The 19,160-nt window shown below is 37.8% G+C and overlaps 1 protein-coding gene and 1 pseudogene across 30 annotated transcripts in view; one reads left to right on the forward strand and one right to left on the reverse strand.

Annotated features, from left to right (window-relative positions):
• 5PtaseI (inositol polyphosphate-5-phosphatase A) overlaps positions 1–19,160 on the reverse strand; it is a 600,945-nt gene that overhangs the window by 451,178 nt on the left and 130,607 nt on the right. The gene's annotated exons all lie outside the window — the stretch shown is intronic.
• Positions 8,036–19,003, forward strand: LOC138855842 (uncharacterized; annotated as a pseudogene).

Consider the following 19,160-nt stretch of genomic DNA (forward strand, 5'->3'; position numbering starts at 1 on the left):
ACTATTCTACTAGATTTAACATATTTATACATAGATGCAAAATCCGCTAAGCAAAGAGTTTCTAACTGATCGGTTCTTTGAACATAACGGTCTAAAATACCGGCTACGAATATTTCAGTCATACCTGAAGGAAAGTTCTGAAGTTTTGCTCTATATAAATATTTCTGCATTACTTGCTTCCGAAAGATGGATTGTGCAGATATTTCTGTGCCTGATATAAATTTGTGACCTATATGTTTAAGTTTTTGCTTAACAGTATAATTTCCAGCATTTACCTCTGATATAGCTTCATTTAAGAGCCTAGAAACTCCCCTGTTAGACTTGTTATTATAATTAATTATATATTATATGAACAGCAAGCATATGCATCCAGTATATATTGGATATCCATATTTGCTCTATGGAGCTCCAAAATCAGAGTATTATAAGCGTTTATAAAACGATCCTGTAATTTTATTTTTAGAAAAATTTTGGGTTTTGTTAAACTTGATCTAAGAGCTAACAAATAGTCATCAAAAGACATATTTATTCTACGATCAGACAGGAAATGTTCAAAATGTGGCTAACCGAAACATCTGTAGAAATATAATTGTCAATAAAACTAATGACATCAGGGAATGTCTGAGGATCTTGAAGGTTGATCCCTATCTTTAAAAAGCTTATGAATTTGTCGATAGCGGTAGTCAAAATGTCTGATAGAATTAAGCGATATCTATCTTGGGTTGTTAAACTGTTGGCTGCCTCTTCCGAAATATCTTTAGAATCAACAGTTTTAGAGAGGATGACCAAAAGCTCAACCCACTGAGATTCTGCAGTCGATAAAGTGATAAAGAAGGTTGGAAGCCCAAATTGGCGAATCATAGCGATAGCCTTTTTCTTCTCAGCTTCCCAGTGCGCAGGTGAGGATCTAACGCCTTTCAAAACCTTGTAACCATCATCGTGTTGAATCAAGTTTGGAACAAAGTTTTCGTTTAATAGATTTTGGGCCGTAACTCGGTTGCGACCTGAAAATTTAATTTTTTGTAATCATAGAACAACTTTGGAATGGTACACGCTCTTCTGTCAAAACGGCGAATTTCAGAATGTATTATCTTGCTAAGCGTTTCAGAGCATGTACGCTTCTGCCCAACGTATATTGTTCCAAATGACAACTCTTCCGAATTATTATCTTAAATTATGTCAATTTGTCTTTGTCCTTCACCTGGCGCTATGACTAAACGATAATAGTCCAAGTTTTCTACAGGAATATTGTCCAAAAGAGTTTCTTGACCGCCTGGGTTTAGCTCGGAAGGTAAAAGACCCATGGGAATATTATTACTTGAGGAAGTATCATGAGAAGTTTGTGCCGCAAAAAAAAAATTGAACCAGTCGGGAATCCTCTGCAGATGCAACAAACGGAACTTCTTCTTCGTAATTAAATTCAGAAATCCAGTTTTCATTCATATGTATATTGTGCTCACGATACAGAGGGGTATTCACCAAGAATTGCAAAGCTTCCATAATCTTTGCGGGGCGAATGTTATCGATCATGTAATCATTGTTATAAATGGCAATCTAGGCATTATGAGACATTCTTCAATTGGGGTTAAACCTTTCAAACAATCCGGTATTTCAGGACAATCTAGACCGTTAGCTAAACATATTTTTGGAACGTTCTTTTTAACAATCGCATTTTTGCAAGTAGCACAAAAATTGTAATTTCCATCTTCCGAAGGAAATTTTTGCATTAAATAGAAGGCGGATGTAGCATTCGGGTGACCTTGCGCAATAGTTTCGAAATTTAATTTGCGAACTTGGTGTGAAAACCATAATCCGTCGCAGCAAATACATATTTCAGTAGGGCCTTTATTTATATTTTGGAAGTAAATGTTTTTGAAATCTGTTAAATTGCCAGTATAATCTTTTTCTATAACATTATTTTCTCTCGTTAATCGGATTCGTTGGGACTCTCTTTCGTTTTCAATTTGCCTATTGACCGGGTTATCTCTACAAAGGCGAACTTGGCTTTGTCTAAGGCGACTCTGATTCAAAATTTCTTCCCTCATACCCTTCTTACTAAGCTGTCGACGTTGTGTTTCTCTATCAAGCTCCCCTCTCCTTATTTCAGGATTTCTTCTTGCATGTTCTCTTTGCATTTGATAGCGAATGCGCTCTAAATTCCTATACACAGGATTTCTTGCGCGAAATTCTCTATGATTCCTAGTGTTCCTACTTTGCTCATTATAACGTACCTCGGGATTTTTTCGACGAGACCTAGTATTTATTATTTGCTCTTCAGAGCGAATTTGTGGATCTTGCCGTCATGTTCTATGTTGAGCAGTATTTCTCATTTGCTCAACAGATCGAATTTCGGGGTCTTCGCGCCGAGATCTAAGACCTCGAGTATTTCTTATTTGCTCTTCAGAGCGGATTTAGGGATTTAGACGTCTTCCTCTATGTTAAACAGTATTCAAATTTTGTTCAAAAGACTGTACCTCTAATTATTCCCGCCTGGTTCTATGATGATTTGTATTGATAATTTGTTCGGACAGACGTACATCGGAATCTAATCTACGATTAGCGTGACTTACAGTATCTTATGACTGCTCACTATCTCTATATAAAGAATTTGCACGAAGAACTCTCATACGTCTTCTATTCTAAAGACGACTTAGTAATACAAATTTACTTACATAATTCCGTCCGTCCGGGTCTGAAAAGTTGAAAGGTCTGCTCATGAAGGTTAAATTAACAATAACTTACATATCATTAAGTATGGTACACACATATGTAGAGCAGGTGTGTAGATTTTCTTCTTTCTGTCTTAATATCTAAACCTTTCATAAGCTGCCAACCGCGCAGGGTATATCCCAAAAAGTACTTAAATGTAATTTTCACCTCATGACCTTCATATTAAAATGTGTCGCAAAACTGAAATAATAGATAATAGCATTTTAACCGATGGGGTCGCAGTTGATCTATTGCCACATAAAAAGGATCTTTAACCTTAGTAGTGTAGTAACTAATATTTATCTTACGGAATTTTTTCTAGAAAGATATTTTTGCTCTATACAAAGTCCATCACTCTAAGAAACTTTTTTACATTGTTGTCTGGTATATTTTGTTATAAGTTCAACATGATGGCTGAGAAAATATACTTATCCCCTAATTATCACCAAATATTAGAAGAAATATTTGTATATATTTGTATATAGATTTCCTATATCTATCTCGATTAGTTATAGGTGATGCAAACAACCTTTTGGTGTACAAAACTATACTCTTTTGCAACATGTTGCGAAAGTATAAAAATGTTGCGAAAGAATTCAGCATTTATTATTCGATAGATACTATTTTTTCTCCGAAATGTTAACTTTAACAAAAATAAGCTATTTAACTCAAACATGGTATATGTGATATAAACTGAACCAAAGGGGTTAGATATAATGTGTGGCGTATATGAGGTTGCTGTTGTATGAAAAGAGCGGAAATCAGTATATTAGGGTTATACGGTTTAAACAAAGGTCTAGACCAATTTCATTCATATGCAGCGATAAACCACATTATTTTTAAGAAAAACAGTTCATTTAATTTCATTAAATTATAAAATCAACGAAATAAATTATACCATAAGTAGGACATGTATGCTGGGGAAATTCGTTGATCTATTTCACACATTTCGGGCATTAAATTGTTGTATATTTAATATTTTACGTTTATATAAAGCGAAACGGAAGTTAGAATTTTTTGCATAAAGTATGTTGGAGCTAGTTGAAATATATACCCGATAATGGGTACTAGGGCGGAACCAAGAATTTTATACTCTTGTATTTCGCAAGAATCAAAGGCCAGGAAATTCCTTCAGGTGTGGCAAAGTTGAGAAAGAATTAAACATCCATTATTAAATGAAATCGTGATTAAATTACAATCAAATTTGGGATCTTCTTGACTTATATTAAAGGCCATAAACTTAGTCTCAGTTTTATTGCTATATTTTAGTTTGCGACAGCGAAAATTATATTAAAAAAAAAAAAACAAAAAACATCTTGAAGTGAAATATACTTGTACATAAGTATGAATGTGATATTAACTCGACCAAAGTTTCTAAATTTTATAAGGTTGGAAGGTATCTCCCTTCCGCTTTTTTGTCTTTTGAATTTCGCGGCTATGTACAAAGCGCTACAGAGCTCGTATCTAACACAACACTATACATAATTTGAAAGGTCTTGACATAACCTACAAAACAACGCTATGCATGATTAGTTTGGATATTGCGTTCAACAGTTATAGACGTGTAAACATGGAGTTCACTAACGCCGAAATTCGCGCTATTTTAAAGTTTTCCTTCGTTAAAGGCAATCCGCTAGAGAAACGTTCCGTGAGATTAATGGTGTTTTGGGGGATGGTACTCTATCACTTCGAACCGCGGAGGAATGGTTTCGACGACTCTGAGCCGGTGAAAACGACACCATGGATAAGCCAGCCGGCGGAAGACCTGTGACGACAAATACCGATCAAATCATGGAATACATCGAGTTAGACCGGCATATGGCATTTCGTGACATCGCCCAGGAGATGGGAGTTAGTCACCAAACCATTTTGAACCATCTGCAGAAGGCTGGATACAAAAACCAGTTTGATGTTTGGGTGCCGCATAATTTGACGCAAAAAAACCTTCTGGACCGAATCAACGCCTGCGATATGCTGCTGAAACGGAAAGAACTCGTCCCATTCTTGAAGCGGATGGTGACTGGCGACGAAAAATGGATCACATACGACAATATCAAGCGAAAACGATCGTGGTCGAAGGCCGGTGAATCGTCTCAAACAGTGGTGGGATTGGAAGGGAATCATCCACTATGAGCTGGCCAGACGCTTAATTCTACCATCTACTGCGAACAACTGGACCGCTTGAAGCAGGCGATCGACCAGAAGCGTCCATAATTGGCCAACAGGAAGGGTGTAGTTTTCCACCAGGACAACGCCAGACCACACACTTCGTTGATGACTCGTCAGAAGCTACGGGAGCTCGGATGGGAGGTTTTATCGCATCCACCATATAGCCCGGACGTAGCGCCAAGTGATTACCACCTGTTCCTGTCCATGGCGAATGCTCTTGGTGTTGAACTCAAAAGAGGCTTGTGAAAAGTGGCTGTCCGAATTCTTCGCAAATAAGGAGGGGGGCTTCTACGAGGATTATGAAGTTGCCGTCTAGATGGAAACAGATCATCGAACAAAATTACATTAAAATATTATCACATTTTGATCAACCGGAACGGTTTAAAGTCAAGAGGAAAGACGGAAATCATAGATATATTGGGGATAGAGAAAGATATAAAAAAAATTTTAATACTCACTGACCGACATACGAGAAGTATTATAAGTAGTATATGAGAGTAGAGGGTAGCATTAACCCGATTTTATCACTTTTCGCCAATACTACATACTACTAACATCACAGACTAATAAAATGCTCCCACTGTTTCATTAAGGTACCTCACATACCATCCATCACCAATCATATGGAGTGAAGTCAGACGATTGTTCGAAAATCCTGATATTAGTTACATGGGGACCAGGTAAAATTTTCACTCGATTTCATCCATTTTAGGTACAAAAATACTTTGTTATGAGTAAAACACGCTCTCTCATTTTCATTGAGATAACTCACATATTGGCTGATATATGCGGCATATAGGCACTGGGGTCAACAAATTCAGTACCTAGGGACTTGAATAATTTTGGTTCGATTTAGACAATTTTTGGTCACAAGGTGGCATACTTCAAACGCATTATTCACGTAAAGTTTTAAGCCGATACAATCATTGTTGTTTGATTTGCATAGTGGAAAGTGAAAATATCAGATGGAATTTAAAATGGTGTTATATGGAAAATAGGCGTGGTTGTAATCCGATTTCGCTCATTTTCGCATTATAACATAGAAATATGATAAGAATATTGTGTACCGAATTTCATTGAAATCGGTTAAGCAGATCCTAAGATATTGGTTTTCACCTAAATGTGGGCGGCGCCACGACCATTGTCTAATTTTGAACGCGGCTCCTATAAAATCAGCTCATACGATCCCTGTGTTAAAATTTAATGACTCTGGCGTGTTAAGTGCTGGATTTATCGCGCTTTTAGTAGTTTTTAACAGTACCGTTATATGCGGAGTGGGCGGGGTTGTCACCCAATTTCACCCATTTTCGCACCGTAGATAAAGGTGCTAAAAACATTTCTTCTCAGTGAATTTTGTAATTATAGTTTTGGCAGTTTAGGAGATATGCACATTTAACCTATTAGGGGCGGAACCACGCTCATTTTTTAAAAGAAATTTTAACCGAAGATGCCAATTTTTAATACAATCCTATGTGCCAAATACCAGCCTTGTATCTTATTGTGGAGCTTAGTTATGACAATTTATTTGTTTTTGATTAATGGCGTTTTGTGGGCGTGGCAGTGGTCCGATTACGCCTATCTGCAATACCAACTGTCTTACGGTATCAAGAAACATGTTTACCAAGTTTCATAAAGATATCTCAATTTTTACTCAAGTTAGAGCTTGCACGGACGGACGGACGGACGGACGGACAGACAGTCACCCGGATTTCAACTCGTCTCTTCATCCTGATCATTTATATATATATAACCCTATATCTAACTCGATTAGTTTTAGGTGATACAGACAACCGTTAGGTGAATAAAACTATTATACTCTGTAGCAACATGTTGCGAGATAACGATAATAAACAAAAACAACACTTACTAAAACCAGGCACAACTAAAAGCGGAGAAAAAGGAATTGACAACAAAGGAATACATACACGTACATACATATATATTATGACCTCAAAAAACCCTTGAGGGAGCATAAAGTGAGTCGTATCGTTTCCTATCCTTTTATTTTATCATGCATATAGGTATGTAAAAATTACAATTTTATATATATAGAACCTGTAATAACAAATACGTTTATCATAAAAACGGTTACCAAACTGTCACAGTTTCGAGTTTTTTTTTGCTGGAAAAACCGAACACAGTCTGGTTTAACATATATTAGGTCAAGTAAAAAGTTCGTTCGGTTTTTATCTAAGAGATGGCGTTATTGTCCATAGTAGTTTATTATTTCAAAATACATACTTATATAATATATTAAAACGAAAAAAACAAATAATATTAACTTATTGCCTAACTACGAGCTTACATTTGTGTATTCCAATCATCTATTAACAAACACAAAAAACACATTCAAGTATTTACCTCCTTCAAAAAGACCGGAGGGAGCGAGTTGTTCCCAAAGGAGAGCAGGGTTTGGTACGAGCTCGACAACAGCCAAAGCGAGGACAGGAGCGAAGCTTGGTCCTGGAGCAAAGGCAAATACTAAAGGGGCAGAAGCTAAGACTGGCGCCAAGAAAGCAGCAGCGTTGGAGGCAGCCCGTACCAACCCCTGTAGCCAAGGCTTGGCAGCTAAGCAGGAAAAGGAGGGAGACGCCAAAAGCGATGCTGCCAGTAGTGGGTCAGCCAGAGAATGGCCTTCCTTTAAGATCGACGACCCAGCAAAATCGAAGTATGCAGAGAGGCGACGCGCTGCATACCTGCTGAAGAAAGTGGAGCTGCAACCGCCAACCAATGAGGAGCTCACAAAGGAGCCCGAAACCGCTTTGTCATTGGAGTGCTGGATGAGGGAGACCCCGAAGGAAAAACACCCAGAGCCCAATGGAAATGGGTGCAAGCCGCACTGACGAATGTGGCTTTCGAAGTGCTACTAAGCAATCCAGGTCCATCCCCGTCATGTGCGGATGCCGGATGGTATCAAGGGCAGATAAAGAGGTGGGGGGAGGTCTACCCCGGAGCCAAGTTAGTAGCGCTAGACAGAAAAGACATCCCATCCCGACCGAGGGCAAGGGTATGGATCCTGGCTACACCATCGCAGCCGGACCAAATAATGCAGCTCATAAGAGCCTGCAACCCGAATCTGCCAACTGGGGGATGGAGATTCGTCAAGGCCTTTGACGACCCCGCAACGGAATCTGGTGTGGAGACGAAACGAGCCACAATGCAGATTCTGTTGCTTCTAACAAAAGAATCCGTAGAACCGCTAGCAAAAATTGGCGGAGAGATCAACTACGGATTCACAAAAGTGAAGGTCATGACCTACAAGTCAGACGCCGATGCAGGAGAGAACTTGGCATCGGAATCGGAGTGCGAAGTCGAGGAAGGTCCAGTAGAGTCCTCGAGCGACGCAGAGTATCCATTAGTAGGCACAGATCAAGGTGAGTGTACTTCGGGGTCTGAGCTTGAGGACAGACTCTCTAAACTTTACACTGAGAGTGAGCTTTTAAGCGACTCTCATGATGATGCAGAGAAGACAATAACTAATGCGTCTTCTCCAAATTAATCTACACCACAGCAAACTAGCGTCTCTAGCACTAGTTAACCGCATGGCAGAATAACGGCCTGACTTCGCCCTCATTCAGGAGCCATGGGTTATTGGAGGGCGCATTTGCGGTCTGAGGACACCGGGATATAATTTATACGCGAATGGTTGTGTAGGTAAGCCTAGGACATGTATATTAGCTAGCAAAAAGCTTAATGTCTTTTTATTACACAGTTACAGTAATAACGACACTACAGTAGTAAGCTGGGAGACGGCTGAGAAGAAATACCAACTGGCATCATGCTACATGCCGTACGACGAGGTAGCAGTACCATCGCAGCTGTTCAAAGAGCTGGTACGAGACACCGAAGCATCCAAGTGTTCGATTATACTTGGGTGCGACTCCAATGCGCACCACACACTATGGGGAAGCACGGATATTAATGAAAGGGGTGAGTTGCTGAAATTAAACTATATTCTCTCGATATGGAGGGAAGTCAAGGTGATATATATACCAAAGGCTGGCAATAGCTCACACATTAATCCAAAGGATTTTAGACCAATTAGTCTTTCATCATTTCTTTTAAAAACGCTGGAGAGACTAATAGAAATACATATAAGGGACATACTAAACCCAGGAAAAATGGCAGTTTCGCAGCATACGTACACGAAGGGTAGATCCACAGAAACGGCATTAAGCTCAGTGGTAACAGAGATTGAAAAGTCTCTGGAAATAAAAGGATACACCCTCGTAACCTTCCTAGACATAGAAGGTGCCTTCAACAACATCCAGCCGAAAGCCATATTGAGCGCGCTTAAAGATCTGGGCATCTCTGAGCCTCTCCGGAAATTAATTGAACAGATGCTCTTGGGCAGGTCAATTATTTCAACGCTGGGAGCTTCAACGTCGCACAGATCTGTCCGAAGCGGTATACCCCAAGGAGGCGTGTTATCCCCACTTCTCTGGATCCTGACAATGAATAAAATGCTGGTGGGTCTAAAAAAAGAAGGGGGTACATGTTGTGGCCTACGCTGATGATGTGACAGTCTCGGTTAGAAGAAAGTTCTCGAACACCCTCGCTAGTCTTACGCAGACAATATTAATCGATGGGCCGTATCATGCGGACTGAATTTAAATGCTAGCAAGACAAAACTAGTATTGTTCACTAAGAAACACAGTACTCCAGAAATCACGCCGCCATTTTTAAATGGCACCAGGCTAACGATAGGAGATAAAGCAAGCTACTTGGGACTAATTTTGGACAGGAAGCTTTCTTGGAAACAAAACCTGGAAGCGAGGGTAAAGAAAGCAGCTACAGCGCTTTACACATGTAAAAGAATGGTAGAGCCCAGATGGGGACTGACACCTCGGGTGGCTCACTGGCTGTACACAGCAATTGTAAGGCCGATCATGACTTATGGTATATTAGCATGGTGGCCAACTACAGAAAAGAAATATGCGATTAGAAGCATGGAAAGTATACAAAGAGCAGCCAGTATTTGCATCAGTGGAGCTCTCAGAACTACGCCAAGCTGGGCACTCAACGTAATTTTACACTTACTACCACAGATCTGTTTTACAAGCAAATGGTAGCGAAGTCAGCTCTGAGGCTGAGGGAATCCTCCCTACTAGTCGCTAGCAATAAGGGGCATTCTATGGTATTTAGGAAGTTCCCGTTTCTTCCCATAACCACGGATTTTCGCAATCCTAGAAAGCTGAATCTTAATCCTGTCCCTAAGATTGCCTTCCGCTCCAGAGAGAAGTGGGAAAGGGGCGTAGTGGACAAGGAAGCAGGGAAAAGCTTCTATACGGATGGTTCCAAACTGGATAACCGAATAGGTGGCGGTGTCTTCTCGGGTAAACTAGATACCAAAATCGCGTTCCGGTTACCAGACCACTGCAGTGTCTTCTAAGCGGAGATCACTGCAATTAAAGAAAGCCTTCTTGTACAAACAAAAAGTGTAATCACAACAAAAAGTGTATTTATATATACAGACAGCCAGGCGGCTTTGAAATCCCTGATGTCTCATAGGATTTCGTCGAGGACAGTGAAAGATTACTATGATCTTCTAGCGGATCTGTCATCCTATTTCACGGTAAATCTGCAATGGGTACCAGGACACAGTGACATCCCTGGGAACTGCGTAGCAGATGAACTAGCCAGAACAGGCACCACCCTACAACTAGATTCTGGTAAGGAGGACATAAATATGCCTCTGGCTACTTGTAGATACTTAATCGACAAACATGTCATTAATATAGCCGAGTGTCAGTGGAATCAGTCCCTGACCTGCTCAACTAACACGCAAACGTGGCAAGAATGGAATATGAGCCGCACATACCGACTGTTAAAATTCAAGAGGAATGATATAAGAACTGTAGTAGGAGTATTAGCAGGCCAGTGTCTAATAGGCAGACATGCAAGTAGACTTGGCACGCCATATAACGACTATTGTAGATGCTGTCAGGAAGTAGAAGAGGAGGAGACCGTTAAACATCTTCTATGCGATTGTGCAGCACTATATAGGAAAAGAATCACAACCATCGGTCGTGGGTTTCTTGACGACGTCTCGGAGGTTGCACGGATAAAACTTGTCTCACTGATGAAGTTCATCACAAGTACGGGGTGGAGGAGCCAATAGAGTGAGGGGATCACAGTCCCAGTGGTATCACAATGGGCCTTCTAAAGGCCTAAGTGTGTCGAATGACAGCCACTTTATCTACCTACCTACCTACCTACCTACCTGCACCTATTTCCGGCAATACCCCTTATACTTTGTCAAGTGTAAGGATTGCTTAAAATAAGCAAAGGCACAAACATATAACAAAAATTAAAAGACAAAGAAAGAGAAAAAACAAACCAAACATACATATATGCATACCTATTATATATATAGTTACTTTAACATAAGTATAATAACATAGAAACATAATTCCATAAGTACCTGCAAGTTTCGTTTCGCGCTCTCTTCGTAATGCGAACATCTGTACGCATATTTATATACAATCATACGGCATAGAATCTGCCTATCTACCCTACGCTCGGTAATATAAAACTATTAAAATTTTATACATTTACTAAAAAGTGATTTTCATATTGCGAATAAATTACCATTGTGGTAAAAAGATATACAATTTTCCTAATTGTATTGTTTATTACAACGCAAACAAAAAAATCTCTCAAAAAGAAAAAAAAAAATACAATAACATAAGTACATACGCATTTGCACATTGGCATACATCCCGCAATAAGCCTTGTAACAAACAAGCAGGATTGCGTACAAAAAAAAAAATAAAAATAAAAGCACATTGATCTCTTCAACGAGCTCTCAATTGCATTAGAACATAACCATACATACGCACAAACAACTCGTGCAAACTTATGTACAAAGCGCATTGATCTCTTAAACGAGCTCTCAATTGCACTAGCACATAAATATATACATACAACTCCGTGTATTAGGGTGTACCTAAATATCTCAATATAAGGACATAAAAAGTATTTAAAAGTGCGGTTCTTAATAATTAAATTAAGAAAATATAATTTACAATCGGGATAAATAATAAAACCATACGCAAGTAAATACAAAACGGTATTATTAACACTAAATAAACGTTTTTAAAATATAATCCGAAATATCAAACTCTTATTCACCTAAAAGAATATTCGGTAAAAATTATCATTTATCGCTGCCTTTAAATCAGTTTACACTGAGAATACTTTAATCAGCTTTGACACATATAGAAATAAATATCATAACCAAATGGTTAATGACGAAAAAAATCAAACTACACCTGCAGAAGCTACACGCTCAAAACAGGTTGCCAAATTCATTTTCGAGAGTGACAGATTAATTCGATACTGCACTCGATTTTCATCTTCATCGATTCCAGACACCTCTGAATCGTTATTAGAAATAAAAAAACAAAATCTTAACAATTTTTGGACACGTCTCCAAGCGGCCCATGACGCCATAGTAGAAACTGAGTCATCAGATCTACCACAAAATTTTAAAACCTCGACATTTGCCAATTATGAAAACTGCTTAGATCAGTACAAAGCTACAAAAGCTATGATCTCCGTTCAGTTAAAGCTAATAAAAGCTATTGCACATACTCCACAGACGAGAGTAGAGCTGCCACAAGTACAAAATCAAGAGGCAAGTTCAGGCATCCAACTCGAAGTGCCCGCATGTGACATAGAAACATTTTATGGTGGTTATGAAGAAAGGCCGTCCTTCCGGGTCATGTTTACAGCCGTATACATCAACCATCCAAAATTATCACAAGCACAAAAATTGTATCACCTCCGATACAAAACAAAAGGTCAAGCAGGCGTAATAGTCAGACAGTTCGCACTTAATGACGAAAATTTCAATTTGACACTAATAAACTTGCCTAAGATTCAAAAAGAAATAAGTGAAGAATTTACTTCAATCCACTGTTTCTAATTGTTTGTCGGTTCTATCGACACAAAATATTCCCACAGATAGCTGGGACCCAGTACTGGTAAATATATGCACCGCCGCTTTACCAGAAAAATCGTTACTTTTGTGGGAGCAATCGCTCTCATCACGAAGAAAATGCCCCCCGTGGCAACAAATGAAAGATTTTCTAACTACCCAGTACGAAATCGCTGAAAGGGTAGAAAAAAAACTAATTAAAACAAAAATTGTTTAACACGACCTAAACAGAAGCTTCAATAGCTAGTAGTAAAAACAAATGAAACAGAAGCTTTTACAAAACGCAATCGTTCACATCCGAACAAAATAAACATACGCCAAATTCATTTTCGAGAGTGACAGATTAATTCGATACTGCACTCGATTTTCATCTTCATCGATTCCAGACACCTCTGAATCGTTATTAGAAATAAAAAAAACAAAATCTTAACAATTTTTGGACACGTCTCCAAGCGGCCCATGACGCCATAGTAGAAACTGAGTCATCAGATCTACCACAAAATTTTAAAACCTCGACATTTGCCAATTATGAAAACTGCTTAGATCAGTACAAAGCTACAAAAGCTATGATCTCCGTTCAGTTAAAGCTAATAAAAGCTATTGCACATACTCCACAGACGAGAGTAGAGCTGCCACAAGTACAAAATCAAGAGGCAAGTTCAGGCATCCAACTCGAAGTGCCCGCATGTGACATAGAAACATTTTATGGTGGTTATGAAGAAAGGCCGTCCTTCCGGGTCATGTTTACAGCCGTATACATCAACCATCCAAAATTATCACAAGCACAAAAATTGTATCACCTCCGATACAAAACAAAAGGTCAAGCAGGCGTAATAGTCAGACAGTTCGCACTTAATGACGAAAATTTCAATTTGACACTAATAAACTTGCCTAAGATTCAAAAAGAAATAAGTGAAGAATTTACTTCAATCCACTGTTTCTAATTGTTTGTCAATGTGAACTATGTACAAGAGGGCATAAACTACAATCTTGCGAGAAGTTTAAAAACTTAAAGTTAACGAGCGAAATAATTTTGTTAGATCGAAAAGACATTGTACAAATTTCTTGTCACATGCGCATACTTATAAAAATTGTAAGAGAAAATATAATTGCTTCTGTTGTCATAAAAGACACCACTCAATGCTTTGTTACAGCACATTTCCTAGCTCACCCTAAAGCGGCGCTTATAAGAAAAGAACCACGGGCAAAAGCAAATCCAGAAAATTGCCAAAAGACACCATGTTGCTCAAAAGCACAAAACACTCAAACGCTACATAAAAAATACATAATAGGGTATTACTACCCACACAAGTCATCTAAATCGGACATCGAGGAGAACTCTATAAACTTAATACACCAAGGATCACAAAAATCCTTCAAAGCGTCTAGGGCACAAAATAGGCTAAAACTGCCATCAAAACAATCGAATTTTAAAATTACGGGAATAGGCGGAAGAGTAGTACAAAACTCATACAAAATCTGCCCCATTACCCTAATAACCCCCCAAGCAAATAAGCGAATTGTAGCAGGAGCTTTAGTCCTACCGCAACTTACTAACATGCTTCCAGCTATCACATAAATAGCAACCATTGGCAAAAGTTTTCACACCTAAAGCTAGCAGATCCCAATTGCAATACCCCCGCTCAAATATATATAATAGTAGGCAGCGACCATATACCGCAAATAATGCTTGCAGGTGTTGAAAAAATTTCAACCACACTTCTAGCCCAAAACACTATAGTTGGTAGTAGTGGATTCTAAGTGGACTAGTTACAGAACCAGTTTCCACATCAACAACTCAAATTGACGAAAGTTCCAAAGAATCCCTTAATTCACAGTTAAGGAAATTTCGAGAGTTAGAAAAACACCCTCTCATAAAACCCCAGAAAATCAGTATTGTGAAGACTTCTACAAAGCCACAACTACTCGATCAAATAATGGCCGGTACGTCGTACAACTACCACTAAAGCCACAATTTTCCAACACTACACATAATGGTACAAAAAACAAAGTCAGTGTTTTCTCTGTCAATGTTCAAAACACCTGTGTATGCAATCCAAATATATCACCCAAATATATTAATACCTATTCCAAAAGACAATTTTTTGTACACTAATTTCCTTAAATTTAAAAAGGACAGTACAACAAAAACACAGAGGATCCAATGAATCTGTCTAGTTTTAATATCCTACTCATTCAATATCTGCATTATTTCCAATAACAAAGAGGCAAGTTTTATCCTCTGTGGCAAAACTTCGACCCCGCAGGATGGCTTTCGCCAATAACGATAAAAGTGCTGATTAAAGAATTATGGCTAGACGGAACCAATTGGGACGAACAAGAACTGATCCCAATTTACACACAATCGCACACACATAGATTGCTTCGGCGACGCCTCAGAAAATCCATACTGCGCACCAGTTCGAATTGAGCTAAGTGGTAGTGCCAAATAAGTATACACAGTTCACAAGCATTTCAACGTGGCAAAATATAAATTATCTCGATACTCCCATTACGAAATTGTTCTAGCCTGATTGGAAAAAACTCTATGCTTAGAAAACCAGAAAACATGTATCCAATTGCACGTACACTCGTCCATGCGCGACACAATACACAATATTGGATGATACTCACATCCTTGAGCGATTAACCGTTCCCCCGAGTTACCCACATTCTCAAATACACTTTAACAATAAAGTTTAGGGATTACTCCCAATGCGATACAGTGGCTCATCTTACAAAAGGCAAATATCGCTCTTATCGCATGTATCTGAGCCCTCACCATTTGGATGGTTTATGGGAAATACTTACAAAAGCTGCGGAACCACTTAAAAAAGCAGCCGTAAATCACAAATCTTACTCTCGCAAGATCCCTCTTCAAAGGTTTCAAAGGAGCACCCATTCTGGTCATATCTGAGCCAGGCGTGGAGTCGCTATCCTATTAGCCGATAATAAACTAATAGTAAATAACCGCCAATAAAATGAATAAAGAAAAATATATTATCTAATGATACGTCATCACAACCACTAATCGAATAAATGAAAACCAACGTTGCTTGTCTAACGCACTAACTTCCAAATCAAAACACATAATAACCATTTAAAATTCAAATTGCTTCCTACACGTACAGGTTAATATGGATATACCACTACTGCATTATCATGCATGCCGCGCTCTCTGCTACTCCAACAGTAGTACGCCGAGATGCCTGGAACGGTTACTGCAAATATGTACAATACTAGGCAAAATACTCGCCTAGGGGGCCCAGGATGTTTAAATGGCCTAAGCCTCAGTCAATAACCACACCACTCTACTCGGCAAAAACTGGCGCACTCTAATAATACCCACCACATCCTCACCAATACACCACACCAGATGACACCACACAGGACAATACAACACACCACAACATCACCAGCTAACAAAAGGGATGGTCCGCGCAGCTTTTTCACCTCATTCAATTAGAAAGCGATCCCGCGCTATTCGTTTTTTCGCATCGCTCCGCACGTGCCGACCGATTTAGCGATCCGATAACTATATATAATATAAACTTATATTTAAAGAATTTTATTGTGCAAAATTTAATAATAAAATTGGAATACTAAACAAAATAACGCATTTTAATTACTTAAAACTATAAAAGTGGTGAGTGCTGCTAAAGTGGGAAACTATTAAATACAAATTTATTCAATATTTATCATTTATATGCTGAGCAAACACATACGGCTCACTAAATAATTAATTTCTTTACCTCAGCAATATGTTAAAATATCTTTGAATATGTTAATTTCTTAGCATCGGCAATGCGAAGAAAGTAAAATACATATATACATAAAAAAATCACATAAAATGCATTAACATGCAATACACATGCAATACGTATGCATTCCATTCAGTAGTCGATAGTAAAAACCTATTGATTTAAGATAAGAACATGCACATGTTTATATGTACACATTGTACCCAATTGGTTCTAAAAATTCATTTAGGCAATTGCTTTTGTACATCGAAAACAACCTTATAACGTAAAATAAACAATGAGTAACATACATATTCACATACACACATACACATATATTTAATTAGTTAAGATAGTTTGAAAATTGTATATGAAGCCGTAAAAACTTAAATAAAAACATGAATGAAATGTTTCTCAGCTCAATGAAGATCTTTATATTTCCCCCCATCAGCGGTAAGAGTCTAAAGAATCTTTAATGAGTTTATTTACACGGCTCGTGTTCGGGTGGCACGCTTTGTGTTCTTGTTCGTAACAGCTCACTGCTATCTGTTATCTATTTTTTGTATGTAATATACAAATATGTATGCATAGAATAATAAAAATATTTTGAAAAATTGTAAATAAGGAGAAAATTAAGATACTCAAAAATATTTAATTTACATTTTTAATAACATATAGCGGTATTAAATGTAATATGGTACCAGTATACATAAAAGAATTCTAATAAAAATGATAACTTTACTTTTTTATATTAACATAAAATATTAAGGTGCTTTCATATTTATTTCTTTTAACCGCAAAGGAGTTAGTTGGAATATTATTTTATTTAAAATGAGAACTGTAATTAATTCAATGATGTTTTATAATAAATAGACAAAAATATGGAGTAAAGAAATTAGGAATTTTTAATACTTAAAGATTAGGAAATTCCTGTTATAAATTTGGCCTTGAAAATGTTAGTAGCGGGTATTCAATACATTCTGGTGGATTAGGGAATTTCCGTTTTAAGTGTTTCTTTGAAACTATTAAGTGGGTAGGTATTATGCATATTGTTCTACCATATTCATGGTAATTCATTGTAAGCAAAATGTGGGACCATCATCCCAACATACAAATGAAATATGCAACACGCTCTAAGTGTTGCGCAGTCGAACCGCACAAATATTTACGAAAATTTTGTAAAAATTAATGCAGAAAAACTAGACTCAAGTTGCTGGACTCTTTTTGCTCGTGTGAATGCACAGAGCGACACCAAAAGAGAATTTGACGAAAACGAGGGTCAAAAACTGTCTTAGTACGCATAGCCATAATTATTTTGGATGTGCTATTAATAATACAATTAAAATTGTAGTTCTGCGTATATTTAATTGCGAAAGTGTTAGTTTTCGATAATAGAACAAGTGTTAAGATATATGTGTTTCGATAGTTTTCGATTTATCGAAATTTCATTTTTAAATTATTTTGAAATAACGACTTATCTTTGAATACAGCTTTATGAAAATAAAAGTTTATATGTTTGGTATTTTTTTGCTTGTGACGCCATGTCCGAAAAAATGCCTCCGAGGGCCGTTCCGGATATTAAATTAATTGTTGAGTCTATATTTAACGCTTCCAATTCTTTTTTTAAAAACCCCATGGAACTGAGTATTGAAGATTTCGCTCCCCAAATGAAAGAATATGCCTCAAAAACGGTGCATCGTGGCAGCTCATTCCGCTTTTAGAAAGGGAAGATCGCGAGATAATTTTAGAGCCTATTCCAATTCTTGAGGAATAACTATTAAATAGTAGTAATAAAGCCACGCAAACAGGTAGGGGTCTGACAACAGGGACGGATAGATAGAAGAAATTGAGGAAAGGGAATAGGATTTTAAAAATAAAATTAGATGAAAAAGAACAAGTGAATAGAAGTTTAAAGACTCAGTTGGTCTAAATGGCCACCGAATTAGAAAAATTTTGGGAAAAGTCAGATCCTCTTGAGATAGTTTGCAGCAAAGTTTCTCCTCAGTTAGGTGCTTGTATTCGGAGTAGTTTTATAAATAGTAACTATAGCTTTGTATTTTTTTTTTGTCGCCAGTTGCTTATTGTCACATAAATCACCAATTACATTTTTCCTCCGAAAGTACTTTGCAAAACTTTGTTACCGACTGGCCTCGTTTCCCATGTTGTACTCAAAGTAGCTTAAAATCGGTAAGGATTAGGAGTAGGGGATTCTCTTTTGAACAAAAGTGCGTGTCGTGTCTGAAATGTCATTTGCAGTATGATAGGAAATTCGATAGGATAGTAGGTGTTGAAGACTATGGCGATGAAAATCGCAATTCGAGATTAGATTTGCAATGACCATAATGATGCAAGGTATAGGTGGTGAGCCTTGGTCCCATCCATTAAGTTATTTTTTCGTTAAAGGATCTTGCATAGGGGATGTCCTCAAAAAATATATTCTTGAAGCCATTGCCCAACTTTAATATATAGGACTAATTTCTTGCCATTTTGTATGCGACCACTGCACCAATTTTCAGAATTTCGCTAATTTGTTAGGTGTTTCAGCGTCACGGCCTTTTTTTAATGTTAATGGCAAGGAAATATATTTTTTTACGATATCC

This window comes from Bactrocera oleae, chromosome 2 (assembly GCF_042242935.1).
Source record: "Bactrocera oleae isolate idBacOlea1 chromosome 2, idBacOlea1, whole genome shotgun sequence".
NCBI lineage: Eukaryota > Metazoa > Arthropoda > Insecta > Diptera > Tephritidae > Bactrocera > Bactrocera oleae.